The sequence below is a fragment of the Arabidopsis thaliana genome, chromosome 3, assembly GCF_000001735.4.
Source record: "Arabidopsis thaliana chromosome 3, partial sequence".
Taxonomy (NCBI): Eukaryota; Viridiplantae; Streptophyta; class Magnoliopsida; order Brassicales; family Brassicaceae; genus Arabidopsis; species Arabidopsis thaliana.
In genome coordinates this window covers 12,968,937-12,993,123 of record NC_003074.8, presented here as the reverse complement: position 1 = coordinate 12,993,123, position 24,187 = coordinate 12,968,937, and the positions used below count along the sequence as shown (strand labels likewise).

Here is a 24,187-nt window from a genome sequence, read left to right as displayed (position 1 = left end):
TAAGTGCCACCGCAACAGAGACTCTCAAGTTAACCTAGTCCCAGACTCAATCACCATTGACGAGAGACAGGTATTACGAATCAACAAGTTAAAGCCAAAACGCTCCCTGCAACCAATACCTTGGTACAGGGTCATGAATCTCTGGAATTAGTGGTTTAGACATTTCATCGAACACCTTTTGGGCGTGGAAATGTCTAGGCTCAAATTCCAGGTTATCAGAAAGCAATAGGCATTAAGAACAACTAATCCAGAAGGGATTTATCAATCAATACTCAATCACCTAGCATACTGAGAATTCTACACTACTCTAACCCATCCTCAGAAACCTATTCACTACTTAGACATCATAACAGAAAGCATAAACGTTGAACAAGTTGAAAACATGATAACAACAGTGTAACAGCAGGATGATGACAGAATGAACAACAGTAAACAAAATCAAGAACAAAAGCTGAATACTGAATACTGAATAGATAAAGAGAAATCCGGATTACAAAAGGTCTAGAACACAAGGTCTGCGGAAATAAAACTAGATAAAAACTTGTCTGCGAAAATGTGAAGTACATACTACTTATAGCCAAATATCCCGAAACCCTAATACTCAAAACGACGCAGTATTGGGACGGATTAAGAACTGTACTCGACCCATGTGGTGGAGTGGGAGGTCGAGTGAATAGCTGGAGTCTTCTTTTCTTCCTTGTGCTCGAGTGTCTGGTTCAGTGCGGAATGAAGAAGGCTCTGAAGCTTGTCATCGAGTATGCAGTCGAGTGGTGGCGATGGTGATACTCGACTTCCAGGTAGAGTGATGAGGTCGAGTAGTGGTCTGGCAATGGGATGAAGACACTCGACCTCTGGGTCGAGTGATGTGATCGAGTGGTGGTCAGGAGATGGAGATGAAGACACTCGACCTGGTGGTCGAGTGGTGAGGTGAAGTGGTGATGTCTTCTACTCGACCTGGGGGTCGAGTGGTCTCTTGAGATCTTGAAGCTCCTACTCGACCTCTGGGTCGAGTGGTTTGTCATGATCAGGTCCGCTTCTTCCAGTTAGCTCGTCGACAGCTCCAAATCACCTGAAAACAAAACAAATATGCAACATGCATGCAAAACTATCCTAAACATGCAAAGTGATGACAAATGATGTGAAATGGTATAAAACAGTGATGATATGATGCTAAAGTGATGACAAATGGATGCTGAAAACATGCAAAATACACACTTATCAACTCCCCCAAACTTAGTCTTTGCTTGCCCTCAAGCAAACAATCAAGAACAAGCTGGAGGTGAGGTTTGAAAGCGGGGACTCAGAGCCAAAGCACCAGATAAACCAAATGAAATCAATGTCCAAGTTGAAAGTTCTAAGCTGCAAGATCGAATTCTTAAAAACGTTAGCCATGCCTCATTATCAATCAATCCGACTCATATGCTCGACCTACACATGTTTTCAAATCTACCAATCCCTTTAACATTCATTAGTTCTGGAACGTGAATCAAGCAATGCATCATCAATGAACTCATTTGGCTAAGGTAAAAGGTCAAGAGACAAAGATGGTCCCTTACAGAATAGGCTTCAGTAACAGGGGATCTCTCAAAAAATGATTAAGCTTTAGTAGAATGCTAAAGGTAAGTCCCAAGCTATGCATACAGAGATAAGATCCCATCTACCCAGAGTATATCAAATGAAACTCTAATGGTAATCCCATCTCCAATCCCAATATAAGAATTTAACTCTACCCTTTGCATTCATGAATCTTTTAAGCCCTTTTTCTAATCATTCTTTTCTTTTCTCTTAACTCTAGGAGAAGCTTTCTCAACACTTTGATACATCTAGCGGATTTGGATTTCTTTAACAACTAAGGTTCCTGTTTTTAATATTTTAAAACCAAGGGCTTTTGCCCATCTTCAATAGCTAACAAGAACTCTTTCTTTTCTTTACAAATCCCAAAACGTTTACTAGATTTTTTCAGCTTCTTTAGCTTACTTCACCTAGAGTCTTTAACCTTTTCTTATCAATGAATCAACCCTTTTTTCTTTTAAACACATCCCAACCCAAAGTATAAGCGCCCACCTATTCCTATCTAGTCCGAAAAATGCGAACTAGAACTACATGAGACACTATCTCTGTCGTTACGAACTTAACACTTTCTACCAAGCTTAATCGGAATAAGACCTCACAAACACTCACAAGTGATATAGGGCTTGAAAGAAAGTCTAGGTTTGGGTTTGGGTTAACTGCTCTAATAAGGAGAGTCAGCTACTTGGATTAACAAGAGTGATCAAAATGAATAAGAAAATCCAAGTATTTTAGGGTATCCATGAGTTCAAATTTGATGCAGACATGATAATTAAAGATCAGATTCAGGTTCAAATTGATAGAGAATGGTATCAAATCATGACAGTGTGGTCGAGTAGAGCAATCTAGGCATGGTTCAGTTTTATTTCAAATTCATTGACTACGCAAAGACAACTAGCAACGAGGGCACTGAGTTTATCCGGTGAATCAAAATGCTTACAAGGCTATCTCATCATCATCCCCTATGCATATGCAACAATCCTAAATGAAACACTCTAGATTCGATCCTAAATGTAATGAAACTACATGAACACTCTTTTTTTTTTGTGAAATCATTTTCTGAAATTTTTCAATTTTTTTTTGGTTTTTCTATGCCTTAGATGAATGCAGACTCAAAAATATACACAATGCAACACACACTTCCTGAGCCCTCCCCCAAACTTAAATCAACACAGTCCACTGTGTGAATAAACTTGGAAGAGAGTACTCAGGACAAATCCAATCACAGAAACAAAAAATGAAGAAACAAATCACAACAGATGATGTAATACAATGGTGAAGTGAGGCGCTTACCTCAGTCGAAGAATGAACATAGTTGCTCGTCAATGGCTGCCTATGATTGCTGCCTAGTATCCAGCAGGTGGGTACTCGACCTCATCAGCTCTGTGGCGGCCAACACCGCTCTGAGGATACTCGACCTCTCTCCTTCTGCTGTGGTCAGCACCGCGGTCGCGTAAACTATGAGACTGCATAAGTTGTCTGCTCCTACTACTAGATCGAGTGAGTGTGGTCCTCCTCTTCCTCCCAGATTCAAGAGGCTCGAATGATGAATGCCTCGCAGGGACATGCGGAATCTCCTTCTCTCTAGGCTCAGGCCTGCGCCGACTTGGCTCGGGCGCGTCATATCTCCTCGAAGGCATGTCCTGAGGGAGATGTCCTTGCGGAATAGCTGTAGTGGAAGAGGAGCAGCTGATCTTGTCCTTCAGAAACTTGATAGCCCTGAGGCACTTGGCGAGTAACTTGTCCTGTTTCTTGCACCACTTCTGCAGCTTGCTGTTGTTTCTGTGAGCTTCGCTCAAACTCTTCCTTTCCCTCGCGGGAGGTATATGCTCACTGAAATGATACATGCTCGTGTCAAACTCCACCTCATCTATATCATCCGTCTCATCAACATCTTCTATTGTAGCTCCTTCGGTATCTCTGATTTGACCTTTCGATCACCTTATCTTTCTTGGCTGAGAACTCCTCAGTTGGTGGACTGCCCTCGAAATAAAGATCTTCAAGCGCCGGCTTGAAGTCAATGTTCCTGCCCTCGAGAATCCTAGTAGCGTTTATGTAGGGGAGAAAAATGTTGGCGATTCTAATTGATGAATGCTCAAACCTGTAGCGGTGAAAGTCGTCAGCCATGTCAAACTCCAAGAACTCACATCTGCACAAATGATCCAAGTCCATCATCCTCGGTGCTAACCCTGGTTCCTTCAGCGGTACTCCACAAGCTTCCAGAATTGGCGTCACAACGCCACCCACGCATAGTGCTCCTCTCACCTTCTTCTTTCCGTTCGTCAACGCCCACTTCCTGTATCCACACAGATGGATCAACAGAGGCATTACTGGTGGTGCGTTGTTGAGATCGCCTCTCAAGACATTCTTTCCCTTCGTCCAGCGGAGAATCCCCGTAAGCGCATAATCTATCATCTCCATATCCGTGTTAGACACGGTGCCTGTAGATTCCCTAGAGTAAAAGACGTTGGCAACCGATCTCTGAAAGTAGTCACAGGACTCCGGATTTGGTTGCTCTTGGATCGCGCCGAGTTTAGAGGTAGATTGTTCCCTATAGTGGCCCATAAATCCTTAAGCTCTTCTCTGTCAAATCTGGGTTTGGTTCCCTTTCCACTAGGGAAACCAAACAGTTCTTCCAACTTCTTGATCGAAAGCTGATACCGTTGTTCATTCACTAAGAACGTCAAGAAGCCTAACCCCATGGTATCCAGCTCATAGTCTGTGATTGCCTCATACATCTCCACTTGCAGCGTGGAAAGAAACTCGATTGTCTCCTCCTTATAGGCAGGGTAAGGGTAAGACATGAGTGTCACCAGATGACACTTCTCGAACAGATGCTGCACGTCTTCCAGTAACCCCAGCTGGGCTAAAGTCTCATAGCACGGATACCTCGTTCCCCAGAAGTCATTCATCTCAAAGAATCTGATATACTCCTCCACTGTAACCTCGTCGGGTTTGTTCAGCAGCTTCGTCTCCTTGCGGCATGACTCTGGCTCATACTCAGTTTCGATATCCTCATCAATCAGCTCATATCTACTTGACATCGCCCTCTTTCCTTTGGCGATTTCAGCTCTTCTCTGATTACGTCGGGCTGTAGAGCGTTCGAATTTATCCTTGAAGCTCTGGTAAACATGTTGCTCTCTAGGTCTAGCGGACCAGGACTCAGCTTCATCCACATTGTAATCGGGGTCCATAGAGGATTCTCCACTGTAGTTACTCATGATGAAACCTGAAAACAGACGAAACTCAAAAATAAGCGTTAATACGTTAGTAACAGCAAACCAAAAATACAAACCAATCAAGTGAACACGAGTGTACCAAAAAAAGAATTTTTTTTTCTTTTTTTTCGGTTTGGTGAACTCGCGATCGAGTGTTAAAGAGATGGTGAGGCGGTGTGTCTTGGCGAGGTCGAGTGGCTGTGAAAGGCAAGAGAGGAGCGGTCGAGTGATGTATGTGAGCTTGAAAAGTGGATGTGCTCTTGCCGTGAAGTTGAGTGAATGAAGTAAAGCGGTGAAGTTGATGATGATTTGAAATCGAGTACTTGGTGAGAATTGGAATGAGCGAAGATGAGAGAGATGCAGTGAATCGAGTGAAGTGGCTATGAATGAGAGGTGGTGAAGTGGGACTGTGGTCGAGTGAAGTATGGGCTGGAGAGATGAAGCGGCCGAGTGGTGCGGCTTGGACGGAGGAGAAGGTGGTGAAGCGGTCGAGTGCGTTTGTTGAATCGAGTGACTCGGTTATGAAGATGGTGGTGGCTTTGGTGAAGAAGTGAGCTGCGGCGGTCGAGTGATGGTCTTGGGGTAGAGGTCGAGTGATTGTGACGAACACTTGAGGACTTGAATTCCAATGAGCGACGATGGGAGATGAGAGAGTTGCGAAAAGTTTGGTGTTTAGAGAAAGATGAGGTCGAGTATATGAAGAGGATGGTGAGGAGGTCGAGTGATCGGGAGTATGAGAGTTGTTTTGTTGGTGATGATGAATGAGGATGGGTCGAGTTTAATAGGTGAGGTGGAGATAACAAAGTCGAGTAAGTGATAAGTGAGGAGGGTGATGTCGTCGAGGTCGAGTGGAGTGTAGAGATGGGATAAGGTGAGGGGGTCGAGTGGGTGTGAGAAGAAGGAGTTGGATTTCTTGTCTGTTGGTTAGGAATGGGGAGACATAGGGTGCAGCAGTGGGTCCCTCGCTTGTCTCTTTGTTCTGAATCATTACTCTATCTTCACTAGGAAAGTTTCAGGAAATCCTAAAATTTGCTGTAAACTTGATGAACTCTCTGTAAGACTCTGTAGCTCCTGTTAGTCGATCTCTAGGCCCTCAGTAGAGTAAAAGTTTTGAATTTTTACTCTACCTTCACGTACTCCTTTTTTTTTTTTTTTTTCTGAGACCACAAACACAACTAAAACAAATAAAAAATAACGAGAAAGTAAAAATTATTTACAAGGATAATCATGGGACTTCCTTCCAAGTGAGCTTGTTTTAAGTCTCTAGCTTGACTCCTCACACTTATCAAGAAGAAAATGAACTGTAGAGAGGGTCTGCATAATCCTCTCTGATACCATCATCATACTCAGCGTCCTCCCTGGAGAGGCCTGCAGCAGAATACTCAATTCCCCTTTCTTCAAAATATGCTTCTTTCTCTTCTGGAGGGTAATCTATCTCTTCAGACCATCTTGAAGTGAACTTCTTTCTCAGGATAGTGTCGATCCCGCCTTTAGGTTGAGCTTCCTTCTGCAACTGATTCAGCTTACTTCTAAGTTCCTCAACAGTGTGGGCTAGCTTCTCTATAGTTTCATCTTGCTTATCAGACCTCTTTTTAAGTTCTTTAACTCTTTCAGTCTCATATCCTTCTCCTGAGATCACTCTATCATTTCCAGAGGTTTTTCCATCTTCTGTTGACCCTTGTGGAGTTTTGTTGATGCCAAACTGCAACTTAATGTGCTTTCCAAGGTTGAGACCTATTTTTCCTTCCCTGACATCTATCACTGCTCCCACTGAAGCTAAGAAGGGTCTTCCCAGTATTAAGGGATCCTTATGCTCTACTTCCATATCCAGCACCACGAAGTCTGTAGGCACTTCTACTCCATTAATCATGACTGGTAGGTCTTTCAGCATGCCGAAGGGTTTTCTAGAAGACCGATCCGCAAGGATCAAAGTCAGGTCACAAGGTTTATACTGAATGAACTCTAACCTTCTTGCCACAGAGCATGGCATCAAGCTGACAAAGGCTCCGAGATCGCACAGACAATCGCTGAAAGCAAATTCCCCAATGGAACATGGTAGAGAGAAAGATCCCGGATCTTCTAACTTCTCTTGAACAATCCTCTTATCAGCAGCTCGAGATGGAGTGGCATCACTTTCATCATCTGAATCGTGATACATCTTGATCCTTTCCAGTATCAAATTTCTCACATCTTTGTGAGGATCAGGAATCAGGTTGAGAACTTCCATTAGTGGCATCACTGCTTCAATCTCGTCTGGCTGCTTCGCTGCAACAGACTTGTATCTCTCCATCCACGATTTCCTGAATGTCCACGGGAGAGCACGTGAGGGTAGTGGAGTAGGTTTGAATCGTTTTACCATTCTCTCGATTATGGCGGCCTTCTCTTCCGAGGTGGACTGAATGAGATGGCGAGAACCAGCAGAGTGGTTGAATTCAACAACAGAGACTTCAACCTGAGTAAAAGCCTCCCCTTCTTGAACATCACTGTCCCTAGTAATGAAATCAGGGACAGGTCGAGTTGGCAACTCTCGATCATGGCAGATGGTGATGGCGTGAGCGGTTGCATACTCTTTTGGATTCTATATTGACTTCCCAGGAAGTCCTGTGACTTTAGGTGCAGAGGTAGATGCTGATTGGCCTTCCAAGTATCTGACTTTGGTATTCAATGCCTCCACTTTGGCATTCAGGTCATTGTAGCTGCAGTCCAGCTTATGGTGCAATTCAGATAATTTCTTAGCAATTTCCATTGAGCTAGATGCTTGTCCCTGTAGCAGCTGTTGGACCATCTGTTTCATTTCAGCATCAGGAGTAGCAGGACCTTGGTTTTGCTGAGGTGCAAACCCAGGTGGTGGTGGTTGCTGGTAGTTCCCCTGGAATTGCTGCTTAGGAACGAAACCTTGGTTGTAGGGAACAAAAGGTTTGTTCTGACCTTGTTGTTGCTGTGGAGGATACACCTGATCCTGAGGATTAGCAACGTTGGTGCTGCGGTATGAGAGGTTGGGGTTGTTGGTTTTGAAGTTGTTGTATCCTTTGTAGCCACCCTGGTTGTTGTTGATGTAGCTGACTTCTTCCAACTGGTTACCCTCCCCATCTTGGACTTGATACTGCTCGTCATCAACAAGGAAGTCCACATGCTTCTGCTGGCTAAGAAGAATCCTGTCCAGCTTGTCATTCAGCGCTTTGATCTCCTTCCTGTGTTTGTCATCAGAGTCAGCTGTTCCTCTGACGGTCCTATCACAGTCCTCGTTGTAATTGCCATCTGATTGAGCGAGGTTATCAACCAATTCCCAGCCTTCTTCAACATCCTTGTTCTGGAAATTCCCATTGCTGGCGGTATCCAGAAGCATTCTGATGCGTGGTAGGACTCCTCTGTAGAGAGTGCTGAGTAGAGAGGCTTTAGTAAAGCCATGATGAGGGCATTGGTTGGTGTAATCCTTGAAACGCTCCCATGCTTCACAGAAGCTTTCACCAATCTTCTGTGAGAAACCAGAAATCTCATTTCTGAGTCTTGCAGTTCTGTCATTGGAGAAGAACTTTGATAGAAAAGCCTTCTTGCAATCATCCCGGGTGGTGATTGAGTCATGGGGCAGATTCATCTCCCAGATGAGTGCTTTGTCGCCCAAGGAGAATGGAAACAAACGGAGCTTGAATCCGTTTTCACTGACACCATTGATCTTTGTCAGGTTGCAGAGCCTATCGAATTCATCAAGGTGGTCGAGTGGATCCTCCATTGGCAGACCATGGAATTTGTTCCCCTGAATCATCGAGATGAGACCACTCTTAATCTCGAAGTTGTTTTTCTGGATAGCAGGAGGTGCAATTTCTTTCCTCTGACGGTGATGACGTGGTGCATCTCCAGCACCAATGTTGGCAGGGCCATTTTGTTGATTCTGTTCTTCAGCCATTTCGAGTGGTTGCTGAGGTACAAGGTTGACTGTGTTTCTCCTTTCTTTGAGTTTGCGAGCTATGCGGTCGATGTTTTCATTGAAAAGGAGGTTCTGATTGCCTGTTGATCGAGTTCGTATACAGTAGAGGTGTACCTGGATCAAGAAGACAACGAGAAAAACACATAGTTAGTAACCGAAAAGAAAATTGAAAAAGAACTTGATCTAAGCAAGTCTGAAATCTCAAATGTAACAAACAAACACCCAATTTGCAACAGCTCCAAATTGATAATAGGTTTTTAAGATCAATTAATCCTAAAGCACTATCATGTCGTGGTAGTACTGAAGGTTGTCAATCCAAATAGGTGTGATGCTAACAATCAAGATGTGATCAGAAGTCACTAAGTCAAGCCAAGCAATAACAGGTTTTGGTGCGTTCTAGCAGTCCTAAGTGAACATGCAGAAAACAGAACATCAAGCAGAAACAAAGAAACACTCGACTAACACAGCTCGTTGCAGAGCACTGGGTGGGTCGAGTGACAGGTTGAGTAACAGACAGATAATGTAACAGGTATACTCGACTGCACAGTCTGTCGCCAGACAACTGGGTGGTCGAGTATCAGGTCGAGTAACAGTAAAGAATTGCAGAAACTAAGCAACAAATGACAGGATGCAGTAAACAGCAATAGAGTAAACAATAAAATCAATCAGATAAAGAATTCCCGAGGATGGGGTAATTGAGTAGTTTCGTTTCCTCAGTTTACAGGTGATTAACATGCTCAATAAATTAACCCTAGACAACAAGTTCATTAACCAAATCTAAGTGCCACCGCAATAGAGACTCTCAAGTTAACCTAGTCCCAGACTCAATCACCATTGACGAGAGCTAACCTAACAGGCATTACGAATCAACAAGTTAAAGCCAAAACGCTCCTTGCAACCAATACCTTGGTACAGGGTCACGAATCTCTGGAATTAGTGGTTCAGACATTTCATCGAACACCTTTTGGGCGCGGAAATGTCTGGGCTCAAATTCCAGTTGATCAGAAAGCAATAGGCATTTAGAACAACTAATCCATAAGGGATTTATCAATCAATACTCAATCACCTAGCATACTGAGAATTCTACACTACTCTAACCCATCCTCAGAAACCTATTCACTACTTAGACATCATAACAGAAAGCATAAACGTTGAACAAGTTGAAAACATGATAACAACAGTGTAACAGCAGGATGATGACAGAATGAACAACAGTAAACGAAATCAAGAACAAAAGCTGAATACTGAATACTGAATAGATAAAGAGAAATCCAGATTACAAAAGGTCTAGAACACAAGGTCTGCGGAAATAAAACTAGATAAAAACTTGTCTGCGAAAATGTGAAGTACATACTACTTATAGCCAAATATCCCGAAACCCTAATACTCAAAACGACGCAGTATTGGGACGGATTAAGAACTGTACTCGACCCATGTGGTGGAGTGGGAGGTCGAGTGAATAGCTGGAGTCTTCTTTTCTTCCTTGTGCTCGAGTGTCTGGTTCAGTGCGGAATGAAGAAGGCTCTGAAGCTTGTCATCGAGTATGCATTCGAGTGGTGGCGATGGTGATACTCGACTTCCAGGTAGAATGATGAGGTCGAGTACTGGTCTGGCAATAGGATGAAGACACTCGACCTCTGGGTCGAGTGATGTGATCGAGTGGTGGTCAAGAGATGGAGATGAAAAGTGATGATATGATGCTAAAGTGATGACAAATGGATGCTCAAAACATGCAAAATACACACTTATCAATCAGGTTCACGTTCTTTTGCTAAAGTGCAAGATGCCTTGGTAATGTTTCTATATTTTCTTTAAAATTATTGATAACAATTTTTTGTTTTTTAAAGATTAACACTATTTCTTACATTGTCTAATGTTTTCCTTATAGGTGGCAAACAATGAAGACTCTTCCTTCATTGTTGTGATGAAAAAAAAAACACCAAAAATCTGATGGTACGTATGTTGATGAAAGAGCCCGGCTAGTTGCGGAAAAAATTGATGAACTTGTGCAAGAGCGATTGTCTGAAATGGAGTCTCCCAATGGAGAAGTTTTGACAGTAGATAATCTCAGCCAAGAGGAGAAAAACGAAATCTATCTTAAGGCAAATTTATAGATTATATTTTATGAGGAGTTAAAATACATCTCATTATATATGTACTTGTGTTTTTTTTTATAGATTGTTGGAATATCAAAACAAGGTCGTGTATTTGAATGGTTCATCGGTTTCCCCACAACCTACTGAAGAAGAAGTAGGAACGTTAGCCCACCGAGTTGATGAACTTGAAAATGAATTGAAGAAGAGTCGTGATGAGAATTTACTCCTCGATCGAGAAACGTCTTCAAGCAATTGAAATTGCTATGCTTTAGACTATGGTTTTATTTTGTTTCTTCGTAACACTTTGGCTTTGGCTTTTATTTCTATTTCACAACATTCTATTTGATTTGGATTTTACTTCTTTTTCTATTTGTTTACTTTAATTATTTATTAATAAAATATATTTTATATATTTTCCTCATTAAATAAAGTATCATTGTAACAATAACTTAATAAAACAATAATATCAAATCCTCTTATTATTAAAAGAGAAGTACAAATTGAATTTTTGTCTAATTTGTCCCCAATTTTGATTTCAATTTTGGATTTTGTTCTTCATGCTAAAGGGTAAAATCGTCCAAGACAAAAACTTAAGTAAACAGGATCCGCGTTTTATTCAGATGGGTGGGTTACGTTTAATGGGCTTTCGATCACAGCAAAATCTACATTTTCGGTGGACCATGAAGATTGCAATCTTACCAAAATCTTAGGCAGAACACGTTTAGTTCTATATCTCAACGAAATCTACATTGTTACACGCATATTCCTTTATAATCTTCTGTATATTCGATTACGATTGTTAGAATCTTTAATCATATAATCATTCTCCTCAATAATCAGTATAAAATCCACATAAACGGCATATTCGTTTCTTCTACCTACACATTGACGATAATACATTCCATCAATTACAAAAATCATGTAAACTTATATGATTAAATCTAGAAATAACCATAATCAACTAAACAATATTAACCACTTATCTATATATGGCCAATCATTATGAACTAAACAATTTTCGAATCATTAGTCATTATCCCATATTTTCGAATCATTAGTCATTATCCCATCTTTGATTTGCAACTTATACTCCAAGATACTGACGAATATCTTTGAAATATTAGATCCAGCAACCCTAGCATCCTTTCTCACTATAAATATCAAAGCCATTCTCATCACAATCCATCACTCAAATACCGCATTTACTAGCAACTAAATAAAAACAATGGCTCAACCAATTGCTTACCTTGATGACATCAAGCCCTACAAAACGTATTGGAGAGTTCAAGTCCGTGTTCTTCATACCTGGAAAACGTTCACAATGCAGTTTGGTGAGACTTTCGACATGGTTCTGTCAGATGTGAGAGTAAGTATTCATTTTATTTCTATATAAATTGTCCATATTCCCAAATGAAAACGTCTATTCTATACTAATATTTTGTGCTTTTAAATGAAAGGGAAAGAAGATCCATGCCTCAGTTAAGAGAGAGCATTTGAACAGGTTCGAGAGGCCCATTGTTCGAGGAGAGTGGAGGGCTATTGAAAACTTTGGATTGACCTATGCAACAGGTCAATACAAAGCAACTGATCATCGTTACAAAATGGGATTCATGGCTCAAACCCGTGTTGTGAGAATTGATCCATTGTCAGATTCTTATTTTCTCTCTTTGACTAATTTAATGATGTTCTAAATGGTGGTCTCAACCAAAACGTCCTGATTGGTATGTTTATTTCTTCTTATTTCGTTTCCATTTAAATAAGAAACTTTCACGTGATTATTTTTTTTTGAGCTGTGATTCGTTTTTGTATTAGATGTGGTTGGTCAGATCGTGAATGTTGGAGAAATGGAGACTATTGATGTCCACAATAAACCAACAAAGAAGATTGATTTCGAACTGAGGGATCAAACGTAAGTTTACTTGGATATGAGTAATAGAATACAAATTATTAAGTTTGATTTTTTTTCTAATAATTCTATTATTAACATAGGGATGAAAGGTTGCCATGTACTCTCTAGGGTTCATTTGCTGAACAAGTTTTCACTGCCTGTGAAACTGCTAATGGTGAAATGATCATATGTTTGGTCAGATTTGCCAAGCTCAAGACTTACAAAGGTTATATAGCAAGACTTAGATATGTTTCAAAGTTTATATATGTTTTGGTCTACGGATATAATGACATGGATACTTTTGTTTTGTTTTGTAGATGTTAGGAGTATCTCCAATGCTTTCAATACATCTCAGATCTTGATCAATACTGATATCCCTGAGATCCTGGAATTTAAAGACGCTTTACCAAAAGATGGTCTTGCTCTTACTCTCATTGAGTCTAAACCAAAGTCGGAAGTTGCTGAGTTACCTACTGGGGATTTCTATCTTCAGTTTGCTAAAAAGACCATTAAAGAAGTCTCTGAGATGTTTGATGTAATATCCTGCTCCTTTATCTAATGAAGTTGGTTTAGACTTATCATTGTTTTAATCGTACTTATAATTGTCTAATCTTAGGTTGGTAGGGTGAAGGTCCTTTGTACAATTTATGACATTGACAGGGATTGGTCTTGGTACTATATTGCCTGCAAGAAGTGCAATAAAAAAGTGACTAAGGTAGTCACGACCTCCTTGAAAGCACAGTTCTGGTGTGAAACTTGCCGAGCACCAGTAAACAATGTGCTTGCAAGGTATGTCTCATAATCTTGATTTAATGAAAAATGTTAAGATGAGATTGTCTGTTATTTAGTGGATTAAATATTGTGACCTATACAGGTACAAGCTACATGTTAAAGTGATGGATTCAAGTGGTGAGATGAAGTTGATGCTCTTTGATGCTATGGCTTCTGAGATTGTTGGTTGTCCAGCAAATAACCTGCTTGATGGATCTTTCGATGAGATTGAAGACCCAGACAACATCCCAGGTTCAATCAAGAATCTAATTGGCAAAACTTATCAGTATCTGGTCTGTGTTGAGAATGAGAATGTGTGGAATGGACTCGATACTTATAAGGTATCTAGAGTTCTTGCTTATGGTGGTCTTGGAGAAGAAGAGATACCAGATGATTCAATTGATCAGGTATGGATTATTTTAAATTGTTTGTTTTTCATAAAGAAATGCCACTTATGAGTAAAAAAACTCACTAATGTCAATTGACTTATAGACTCAGGGTAGCCTCATGCTAACCTACTCTAAAGAGCCTTCTTAGGCTACAACTCCATCTTCAAAAAGGAGTGGTGAAACTTGCATTTTACCTGCTGATAATTCTTCATCAACTAAGAAACTGTGCCTTGACTCAATCAAGATTGTGAAGATAAAACAGGAGATGGTTGAAAAGAATAATGAAGCTAAAGTTGTTGATGAGAAGCTCATTTCTCTGAATGGTAAGCAGAAGAGGGAGTACGCAGATGAAGTTAATGGAGTTATGTGAAGCCGACGGAGTAAACATAAGATTAGTTTGATATGTTGCATTTGTTTCTGCTTAGTTTTTTTAGTTTTAATCAGTGGTTTTCTTTGTTGTTTCCACATTTGTTTCAGTTCCTTAAATGATAATTGGTTTCCCTTTTGAGTTTTAATATTCTTAGTTTCTCAAAATCATATAATACTAAACTCCTATCAGCTTTCATTATCTAAACAAATAAAGATTCCAAATTCTTTTCGTAATTGATGAATCTCTCTCAGATAAGGAATCAGTTGTCTCTGTTGGTTTATTGTGGAGAACAGCATGACCCTAGCATTTGTGACGTTATTTTCTATAATTTAATTGTCAAAGTTTATATAAAATGCGAAATGAATCTAAATTTGCCTAAGTTATATAGTTGTTCTTAATACCTCTAGATTCTCTACAGCATCAAATCAAGATTTTATGAAGATGAAGAACTAACCTTTAAAATCGTTCCACATTCGTCAGATTGACATCTTGATTATATGATAGCCTACAAATTAACCTGAAATTAAAAAAAAAAAAAAAATTATTAGATGCAGAGAATATAATAGATACTTAACAATGATATTCTGATTTAGCAATCTATATAACAATAATATATGATTGCAATCATATCAATTCGATATCTTAACAAAAGATTATATAGTTACTACTCATCCTTAACTCTTAATTTAGACTCCATTATTTAGAAAAATTACAGTTCTATCGTCTAACAAACAATAGCTTGATGAAGAAAAGAAGTGCATTGGTTGATAAAGGTGAAAACCACATCACTCCATCTGCTAAGAGGAAGTGTTCATCGAGCAAAAACAGTTACCATAGTCAACACAAAGCTAAATCATCTAGAAATGGGTTTGTCGTTCCACTGAAATCTATATTTGCTCGGTTAATTACAGACATAACTAAATCCAAGCACGTGGTTTTAGAAGAGTCTCTTTGTCCTACAGGGAAAATTGTAGCACAATCTTATACAGGTATATCATTATATTCTACAATATGCTAATTGATATGAACCTGTAGTTAAGACTTCACTACTTTGTTATGTGTACAAAATGGCTTATATGTTTTTTCCAAATTTTCAGTTGATGAGAACACCTATCTAACACCTGTTTGTCTTAGACAATCATTGTCTTCGCAAGAACAATACTCTTTATGCCCGCCGCCCACATCAAACCTATCAAAAACGACTTCAGTGGTTTTGGAAGAGTTTCTTTCTCCTTTAGTTAAAAATCTATCAGTGACTGATACAAGTAAATCATTCTCTCGAATAAGAGTATAACAAATAGTTCTATACAGTATTGACTTTTGATATTTTCATCAATTTTGTTTGTGTCTTTTTTTTTTTTTCAGGCTCAATTGATGAGAACTCATATCTAACACTTGTTTCTGTTAGACAATCATTGTCTTATCAAGAACCATATTCTTTATGCTCTGTGCCTGTGACTCCATCTAATGTCTCTCAATGGAGTCAATATATAAATTCTTCTGGTATGTTTATCTCATTTATATTTTTTGTTTTTATTGGTTAACCCATGAATTATGTTCAAACGATCCTTATCAATGTATGCAGAGCCTCTTGAATGTTTAACCACTGATGGATCAATATTATCTGATATACCAATTAAACAGTCAACTTCAGAACTTGGCAGCAACGACTTTCTAACTTCAATCAGATCAGAAACAATCAAATGTGAGCATAATTTGTCTACACTAGCATTTATGAAGTCAATTCAAAGCAACTGAAATATATGAGTTTTTGTATATGAGTTTTGTGTAGATACTATTGTTTTTCATTCTAACATAAATAATTCAATCATGTTTTCAGCATACATTGCAACAGAAAATCATCCAAATATAAAGACTATCAGAATAAGCCAATCTTATTCTCAACTTGAGTCAGACACCTTCTTATCCGACATAAGAAGAGACGCTACTAAACGTGAGTTTCTGTTTTATATAGTTTCTGACTTTAAGCTTTTATTCATCTTAATTCTAATATGAAATTACACTTTAAAACTTTGTTCTTTTTTTTTGTTAGATTCGATTAACCAGGTTTCTAAACTTGATACACTGAAAGTGAATTCAAATACGAATAGAACTAAGAAAGGGTTTTAGGGGACATATCAAACCAACTCGATAGAAGAGGACGAGTTGAGCCACTTAGAGCATACAACATGCTATTCAGCATGACTTCCCTTGGTGGTAAAGTTTATATTTTATTTTCTTACATATTATTCTTCCTTGTGTATTGAAGTTTATTGTATTTTCACTAATATGATTTGTTAACAATTCTGTGTTTAGCAAGGGAAAGAATCCGAAGAAAGCAACAGCCAAAAATCAAGTGAGAAAGGATCTTATTGAAAAGCTCATCAGAATGTTGGATGCTTCCAATCCATACGTTGAAAAATTCAGGCTAGCAAAAGATAAGTTGGATAGTAATAATGGGGAACCATTCTATATGCAGATTGTTAGTGATAGGGTAGGAAAGGATGGCAAAACCTATTGTAACCCTACAACGTCTGAAGTTACAGCTTTGATTCCTGGAGACTTTCGTCCTGAAATGCCTACACGTGATATTATCGTTCAAGATAAGAAAACAGGACATCTATCAAGAATAAGCGAAGTTCATCCTTCTTATGTCCCAATGCAATATCCTCTCATATTTAATTATGGTGAAGATGGTTTTAGACCAGGAATACAGAAGGGATATACAGGCAGAACAGGAAAACAAGCAAACAAGTGTATAAGTATGAGGCAATGGTATGCTTTTAGAATACAAGAGAGATCAGATGAAGCTCAGACCCTACTGCGTTCGAAGCGTTTGTTCCAACAATTCTTGGTAGATGGATACACAACAGGTTGGCCTATATTAAGTTTAACCAATCTAATCTCAGATGTGAGAATTATGATACTGTTAAGGCTGCGAGAGAAGGTGGAAACACAAACATGAGTGAACAAGGGAAATCAATCCGAATTCCACAATCTTTTACTGGTGGACCTCGCTATATGTTGAACTCTTACTATGATGTTATGGCTATAACTAAAATGTATGGTTTCCCAAACCTTTTTATTACATTTACATGTAACCCCAAGTGGCCAGAGATAACTAGATATTGTAAAGAGCGTAAACTTAATGCTGAAGATAGACCAGATGGTGTGTGTTGGATATTCAAGATGAAGCTTGACTCTCTTATGAAAGATTTAACAGAAGAACATCTTCTAGGCAAAACTGTTTCTGGTAATTAATTCTCTCATCTTCTTTATAAGTTTAGATTCTGTTTATTTGATTCGCTGTGACTATAATGAAGAGAGCTTAAAATCGTTTTTAATATGCAGCTATGTACACAGTGGAGTTTCAGAAGAGAGGACTACCACATGCTCATATACTCTTATTCATGGATAAGAGTTGCAAATTCCCAACGTCTGATGATATTGACAACATAATATCTGCTGAGATTCCAGATAAATCTAAGGACCCTAAGTTATATGAAGTTGTAAAGGATTGTATGATACATGGTCCATGTGGTGCTGCCAACAAAGAGTCACCATGTATAGTTGATGGTAAGTGTTCTAAGTTTTTTCCTTAGAAACTGGTTGAGCAAACAACAGTTGGTAAAGACAGGTATCCAATATATAGAAGACGAGAATCTGAACATTTTGTTGAAAAAGGGGGTATTAAGTGTGACAACTCTTATGTTGTTCCTTATAATCGTCTGTTATCATTGCGTTATAGGGCTCACATAAACGTTGAGTGGTGTAACCAATCCAGTTCTATCAAATACTTATTTAAGTATATTAATAAAGGACAAGATCGTGTAGCTATTGTTGTTGAACCTAAGGACAAGACATCTAATATGCAGACTGGCTCAGAAACTCGCAGTAAAGAAAAAAGTACAGATGAAATCAAAGATTACTTCGATTGCAGGTATGATATACTTTTTTAACTTGGAATATATCGTTCTCTAATTGTTTTCTTGGATAGTTTTACTTATATTTTTCTTACTAAATAGATATGTGTCAGCCTCTGAAGCAGTTTGGAGGATATTCAAATTTCCCACTCAGTATAGAACTACACCTATAATGAAGCTTTCATATCATCTACCAGGAAAATAACCACTATGTTTTGAAGACACTCAGAATATAGATGAACTTTTGGAAAGAAAAGCAAACGAAGATTCTATGTTTATGGCTTTTCTGAAACTGAATCAAGAGTGTGAGTTTGCTAGACAGTTCACTTACACAGAGATTCCTCAATATTTCACATGGGATGGACAGAATAAGCAGTGGAAGCTTAGGGAAAGAGGTTTCTGTATAGGAAGAATGAACTACGCCTCCATAAAGATGGATCCAGAATATTACATGAGGATACTTCTTGGGATTGTATGTGGTCCAACAAGTGATGAAGATATCAGAACATACAAAGATGTTGTGTATGAGACATACAAGGAGGCATGTTTGGCACGTGGTATTCTCACAGATGATCAAGCATATATTGATACTATAGTCGAAGGAAGTTTATATTTTTTTGGGGATCATCTTCGGAATTTATTTTCTATGATGCTTCTGGATAAATGTCTTGCTAGACCAGAGTATGTGTGGGAAAAATGTTCTCGAATTTTAATCGAAGACATTGAAACAAAGAAAAGAAAACAGTACGACAATCCAGGTTCGTTGATATACATTTATTCCCTATAGTTCGTTGGTTTTTTTTTCTGTTCTAATTAAATTATATTCTTCTCCATTTTCAGATTTAGTACTAACTGATGCTGAGAGAAGAAATTATGCTCTTTTAGAGATAGAAGATATGTTGTTGTGTAATGGAAGTACTCTACAAGACTTCAAAGACATGCCTAAACCTACTAAAGAAGGTACCGATCATTCAAACCGTTTCATTACAGAAGAGAAAAATTACAACATCGAAAAATTGAGAGAAGATCATGATGATTGGTTTAATAAGATGACTTCTGAGCAAAAAGGGATTTATGATGAGATCATCAAAGCTGTTTTAGAAAACAGTGGTGGAATTTTTTTTGTTTACGGTTTTGGAGGAACCAGTAAAACTTTCATGTGGAAAACTTTATCTGCTGCAGTTAGAATGAGAGGTTTAATTTCTGTGAACGTCGCGTCTAGCGGAATTGCTTCTTTGTTGTTACAAGGTGGGAGAACTGCTCATTCTAGGTTTGGTATACCTATTAATCCTGATGATTTCACAACCTGTCATATAGTGCCTAATTCAGACCTTGCTAATATGCTAAAGGAAGCATCTCTTATCATATGGGATGAAGCTCCTATGATGAGTCGTTACTGTTTTGAATCATTGGATAGAAGTCTAAATGATGTTATTGGAAATATTGATGGAAAGCCATTTGGTGGGAAGGTCGTTGTCTTCGGAGGAGATTTCAGACAAGTACTTCCTGTGATACATGGTGCTGGTAGGGCAGAGATCGTTTTAGCTGCTTTAAATTCATCTTATCTTTGGGAACATTGCAAGGTACTCACTTTGACAAAGAATATGCGTCTTATGTCTAATGATTTGGATAAAGATGAGGCAGAGGAAATAAAAGAATTCTCTAATTGGCTCCTTGCCGTTGGAGATGGAAGAGTTTCAGAGCCAAATGATGGTGAAGTTCTCATCGATATTCCTGAAGAGTTACTTATTAAAGATGCCAATGATCCTATTGAAGCTATTACCAAAGCTGTTTATGGAGATCTTGATTTGTTGCAGCCTAATAATGATCCTAAATTTTTCCAACAGAGAGCTATATTGTGTCCACGGAATACTGATGTTAACACCATCAATGACATCATGCTCGACAAACTTAATGGTAAGCTAAGTTTAAAATTGTCGTGTATTATGACTATTTTGTTGTAAGAATTCTAACAATTGTTTTCAAACAGGTGAATTAGTTACTTATTTAAGTGCGGATAGTATTGATCCTCAAGATGCAGCGTCATTGAACAATCCCGTCTTGACACCTGATTTCCTCAATAGTATAAAGCTTTCTGGTTTGCCAAATCACAATCTCACTCTGAAGATTGGTACACCGGTTATGTTATTAAGGAATATTGATCCAAAAGGTGGCCTATGTAATGGTACTAGATTGCAAGTAACGCAGATGGGTAATCATATACTAGAAGCTAGAGTTATTACTGGAGATAGAGTCGGAGACAAGGTGATAATCATAAAATCACAGATTTCACCTTCAGATACAAAATTGCCTTTCCGGATGAGGAGAAGGCAGTTTCCTATAGCTGTGGCTTTTGCTATGACAATAAACAAAAGCCAAGGACAATCACTCAAAGAAGTTGGAATTTATCTTCCTAAACCAGTATTTTCTCATGGCCAGCTATATGTTGCCTTATCAAGAGTCACTTCCAAAAAAGGATTGAAAGTGCTCATTGTGGACAAAGAAGGAAACACGCAGAGTCAAACAATGAATGTTGTTTTCAAAGAGATCTTTCAGAACATAAGGGGTTAGGAATTCGTTTCATTGCTTTGGTTATTCATATGATGTTTTCAATTGTTGTTACAAACAACCATGTTTTTATTTCGAGACAACATTCATAACAGATTTCATTTCTAGACAGCAAATAAATCAGCTATTTCCATTAACGAGAAAACAAGAAAGCTATATTCAATTATACCTTCAAGCAAACAAATCAAAACGTGGAAAACAATGTATATAAACTTGAAACAGGTGATGTGTAACTAACCTTATATAAATGAGAATTGATTTGGTTGTCAACGAGTTGCGAATTTTAACGTCAGGGAACAACAGATATCAGGTACCTATAATGTAATATATAAACCAAATCATCATGTCAATTGCTTTATTACATTCCTATATGGAATCATTAACAAAGAGTTGCAAATAGGACATGACGTTATAAGATTTTTTTGTTTTAATGACAGCTGCTAAATAACAAATATGTGAATAGATTCATTGGTTTAGCTCTGTCCTATATGAACAGAACCAAATAAGAAACATGCCTGTTCTCGAGTCAATTGAATTGTCTTTGTTCGCATTTAAAGGTGCAGTATCGCAGATTATTTCTGCACATAAAACTGAAAATATGTCAATACCAGCAAGTTTCTTTTTACAAGAAAAAAATAAGTATTTATTAGAATTCATATACCACTGTGATACTTCAGACGTTTTTGCTAGAATAATGTATCATTGGGATTGAAATCTTCTTAGTCACTGTCTGTTCCATCCATATTTGTCTAGAACAAGTCATTTATCTACAGATCAAGCTACTGTCAATCATTCTCTCGATTGTGCAGCAGACACTTGCATCTCACAGCTTCATGATAGCCAAACAAAGTCTGAATAAAAAATAAGAAGCAGAATATAGATTTTGGTTTAAAAAGATAAGAAATAAGATACATTTAGAACAAAACACTTAAGATTCATTTAGCACATAACACAAACTACATAAGATTCATTGTTAACCAAAATCAGTCTTAACAATCAATTAACCAAATTTAGTCTTCAAAGCATTCAACAATCAAGTAATATAACAACGAGTAAGACTATTGCATTACCTTGCCTAATTGGTGACATAAGGCTTTAAGAGACTTCATGTACACATCGACGACATACTACCACTATACCAGAAGCCTGCATACTCAAAGATAGAACATGGTTTTCAATCGGATGCATAAAACTCTGAACTTTTCATTTGAAGACAAGTTCGATAAAGAGATCACTTTCAAAAACGAGATCACTTCCAAACGGTTATCACCTATTCAATCAAACTAATATCTAGGATACCATGTTCGTGATTGTTGTCAATTGAATAAACGGATTAGGTTGCACATAACCCATTACCATACAATTCTAAGAAGCTAAGAAATTTTTCCAGAATATTAAAATTACCTGAGCTTTCATAATATTTGACAAACTGTCGATGGTTTAGTAGTAATCAGCAATGAATTCATGCTCGAGAAACTTAAGCTGTCAAATGCTCTGATTCTATGGTATTCAACATTGTCCTGCACCCATTTTATCTGAAGAAGGATGAAGATGGAACGACGAGGAGGAGGAAGAACGAGATTAGTGGTGAAGAAGAAGCTGCTCTCATCTCTCTTTTTGTTTTTTCTATTTTATCTTTAAAATCAAAATCCCGTAAAAACAAAAATAGCCCTCTTTTATTAACACATGTTTTAAAGACAACTCCTTATAAATGTTATTGTCTTTGTTTTGAGAAAAAAATAATATATGTTATACTACATATGGTTTTTATAGCCCTTATAATCAACAGAATAATTACACCATTTACCATTATATTACATTTTAATAACTATTTTATTTATATGAAATACACATTAAGTAATTTATACACAATTTAAAATATTTTGAAACATATTGTTTTAATCTCTAAATAGTCTCCATACTAAATTTTTTTTTCCAATAATTAGTTATACAAGTCTTAAAAAAAATATATATATATATGTTAATATTTTATGATATAACATACACTTTTTTACTTAATAAAAAACTATATAAACCCTCTCCCGCGGGATACCGCTGGTCTAATCCTTGTTTAGTTGGTATTTCCTACCGATTGGGAACAATTTTTGGGTCATCATATGTGACGGTTTGAGACTATAGTTTAGTCTTGATGAGTGACATAATTAGAACGTTAGGAAAGTCACAAAACTTGACGGTTTTGCATCAATAATTTTAGTTGGTATATGAGACCAATTGGTGACAAATTGTTTAGTCTTTAATTGTGATGGTTTAAGACAAAAAAAATGGTCACAACGAATGATAAAATATGACGATTTTGAGACAGTTTTTTAGTTGGTAGTTGTGACGAATAAGAGACATGTTTTAAGTAACTAAATGCGACGGTTTGAGACTATAGTTTCGTCGTAGTTAGGGACGAAACGGATACGTAGTATCGATCACTCATTAAGACGTTTTACAGACAAAAGTTTTACTAAGTAATTGTGACTGATAAAGGACATTTTATTAGTAACTTAATGCGGCATTTTGAGACTATATTTTCGACATAATAAGGGACGAAATTGATACGTAGTATCGGTCACGAATTATGACGGTTTGAGGGCAAAAAATTTGGTCAGTATTTGTGACATTTAGGATACGTTTATGGATCGTTACATTTGGTGACTATATTGCTTCTCAATTCAAACGTCACAATGTAAGTGACGATTTTGTTACGAAAAAAAGTTGTGACGAGTGTATTGCAACTGTTTGCAAAACGTCACGGATGCGTATCAATACTTTTATTGTGACAAAACATTTATTATTATGAGTAAATATTTGGTCATAATAAAATCATTTTCTTGTAGCGGTGTTGACGCTTTGTTGTGATCTGACTCATGAGAAAGAGAAACAAGCATTGGTCATTGAAGGGGAACGCAAACAGATTAGAGGCAAGAAGGGATAATCAGATCTAGAGAAGACAAAGAAGAATAAGAAATCGAAAAGAAAACGGAGATGAAGGTCGAAACATGACAGACGAGAAATCATCATCACCACGAAGGAGAAACAGTGGCAAAGTGATTTCTTGTTCTTAATACTTATGAGAAGTATTAAGTGAAGAAGACTGAACCAGATCGAAGCTAAGCGAAGCAAAGAAAGAAGAAAAAGAGAAAAGAGGAAGGAGGAAGAACAGTTTCAAGATGGGGTTTTATGAGACTCATTCCCGTCAATACATAGAGAATTAGATAACGAGTAAGGTGTCCTCGGAAAGAGTACATTTCCAAAAATCCACATCCATTGACGGAGTTTGAATCGGATTTATATTCAAGAGGTTATGAGTATTTCTTTCTGGACAAGTAACTGTAGAAGCTGTCCAAATCTATGCCAAGTATAAATGCAGAACACTGTGTGACTATTAGTTTTGTGATGCATTTTTCCGATGAACCCAAAAGGAATTAGATCAATATCAAGACGTCTATAAAAATATCTTGCCT

The 24,187-nt window shown here is 37.9% G+C and overlaps 3 long non-coding RNA genes, 2 other non-coding genes and 7 pseudogenes across 12 annotated transcripts; 4 read left to right on the top strand and 8 right to left on the bottom strand.

Moving 5' to 3' along the window:
* Nucleotides 1-509: 509 nt before the first annotated feature.
* AT3G32020 lies at nucleotides 510-1,118 on the bottom strand (annotated as a pseudogene; the record flags this gene model as incomplete). Its single annotated transcript has 1 exon — nucleotides 510-1,118.
* A 1,797-nt stretch (nucleotides 1,119-2,915) lies between these two features.
* On the bottom strand, nucleotides 2,916-4,790 carry AT3G32010 (annotated as a pseudogene; the record flags this gene model as incomplete). Its single annotated transcript is given in 4 exon segments — nucleotides 2,916-3,489; nucleotides 3,500-3,718; nucleotides 3,758-4,050; nucleotides 4,065-4,790.
* A 1,282-nt stretch (nucleotides 4,791-6,072) lies between these two features.
* On the bottom strand, nucleotides 6,073-8,811 carry AT3G32000 (annotated as a pseudogene; the record flags this gene model as incomplete). The annotated part of the gene is made up of 1 exon: nucleotides 6,073-8,811.
* A 1,284-nt stretch (nucleotides 8,812-10,095) lies between these two features.
* Nucleotides 10,096-10,398, bottom strand: AT3G31996 (annotated as a pseudogene; the record flags this gene model as incomplete). The annotated part of the gene is made up of 1 exon: nucleotides 10,096-10,398.
* AT3G31993 lies at nucleotides 10,384-11,496 on the top strand (annotated as a pseudogene; the record flags this gene model as incomplete). The annotated part of the gene is made up of 1 exon: nucleotides 10,384-11,496.
* A 49-nt stretch (nucleotides 11,497-11,545) lies between these two features.
* Nucleotides 11,546-12,115, bottom strand: AT3G00640. Its single transcript, NR_143842.1, has 2 exons — nucleotides 12,055-12,115; nucleotides 11,546-11,686 (listed from the first exon to the last, which is right to left on the bottom strand). It is a non-coding gene; the product is annotated as an uncharacterized misc_RNA (transcript).
* On the top strand, nucleotides 12,034-14,226 carry AT3G31990 (annotated as a pseudogene; the record flags this gene model as incomplete). The annotated part of the gene is made up of 8 exons: nucleotides 12,034-12,174; nucleotides 12,266-12,431; nucleotides 12,621-12,667; nucleotides 12,826-12,922; nucleotides 13,014-13,231; nucleotides 13,328-13,485; nucleotides 13,571-13,874; nucleotides 14,005-14,226.
* A 2,389-nt stretch (nucleotides 14,227-16,615) lies between these two features.
* AT3G31980 lies at nucleotides 16,616-20,720 on the top strand (annotated as a pseudogene; the record flags this gene model as incomplete). The annotated part of the gene is made up of 7 exons: nucleotides 16,616-17,099; nucleotides 17,174-17,479; nucleotides 17,578-17,802; nucleotides 18,046-18,166; nucleotides 18,402-18,907; nucleotides 18,990-20,066; nucleotides 20,140-20,720.
* Nucleotides 20,721-20,951: 231 nt separating this feature from the next.
* Nucleotides 20,952-22,344, bottom strand: AT3G00630. The gene is made up of 5 exons (NR_143841.1): nucleotides 22,122-22,344; nucleotides 21,788-21,863; nucleotides 21,379-21,568; nucleotides 21,233-21,295; nucleotides 20,952-21,031 (listed from the first exon to the last, which is right to left on the bottom strand). It is a non-coding gene; the product is annotated as an uncharacterized misc_RNA (transcript).
* Nucleotides 22,107-22,316, bottom strand: AT3G06245. The gene has a single exon (NR_141236.1). It is a non-coding gene; the product is annotated as an other RNA (long non-coding RNA).
* A 1,095-nt stretch (nucleotides 22,345-23,439) lies between the features above and the next one.
* AT3G06235 lies at nucleotides 23,440-23,890 on the bottom strand. The gene is made up of 2 exons (NR_141235.1): nucleotides 23,704-23,890; nucleotides 23,440-23,661 (listed from the first exon to the last, which is right to left on the bottom strand). It is a non-coding gene; the product is annotated as an other RNA (long non-coding RNA).
* AT3G06225 lies at nucleotides 23,616-23,921 on the top strand. The gene has a single exon (NR_141234.1). It is a non-coding gene; the product is annotated as an other RNA (long non-coding RNA).
* The last annotated feature ends 266 nt before the right edge of the window (nucleotides 23,922-24,187 follow it).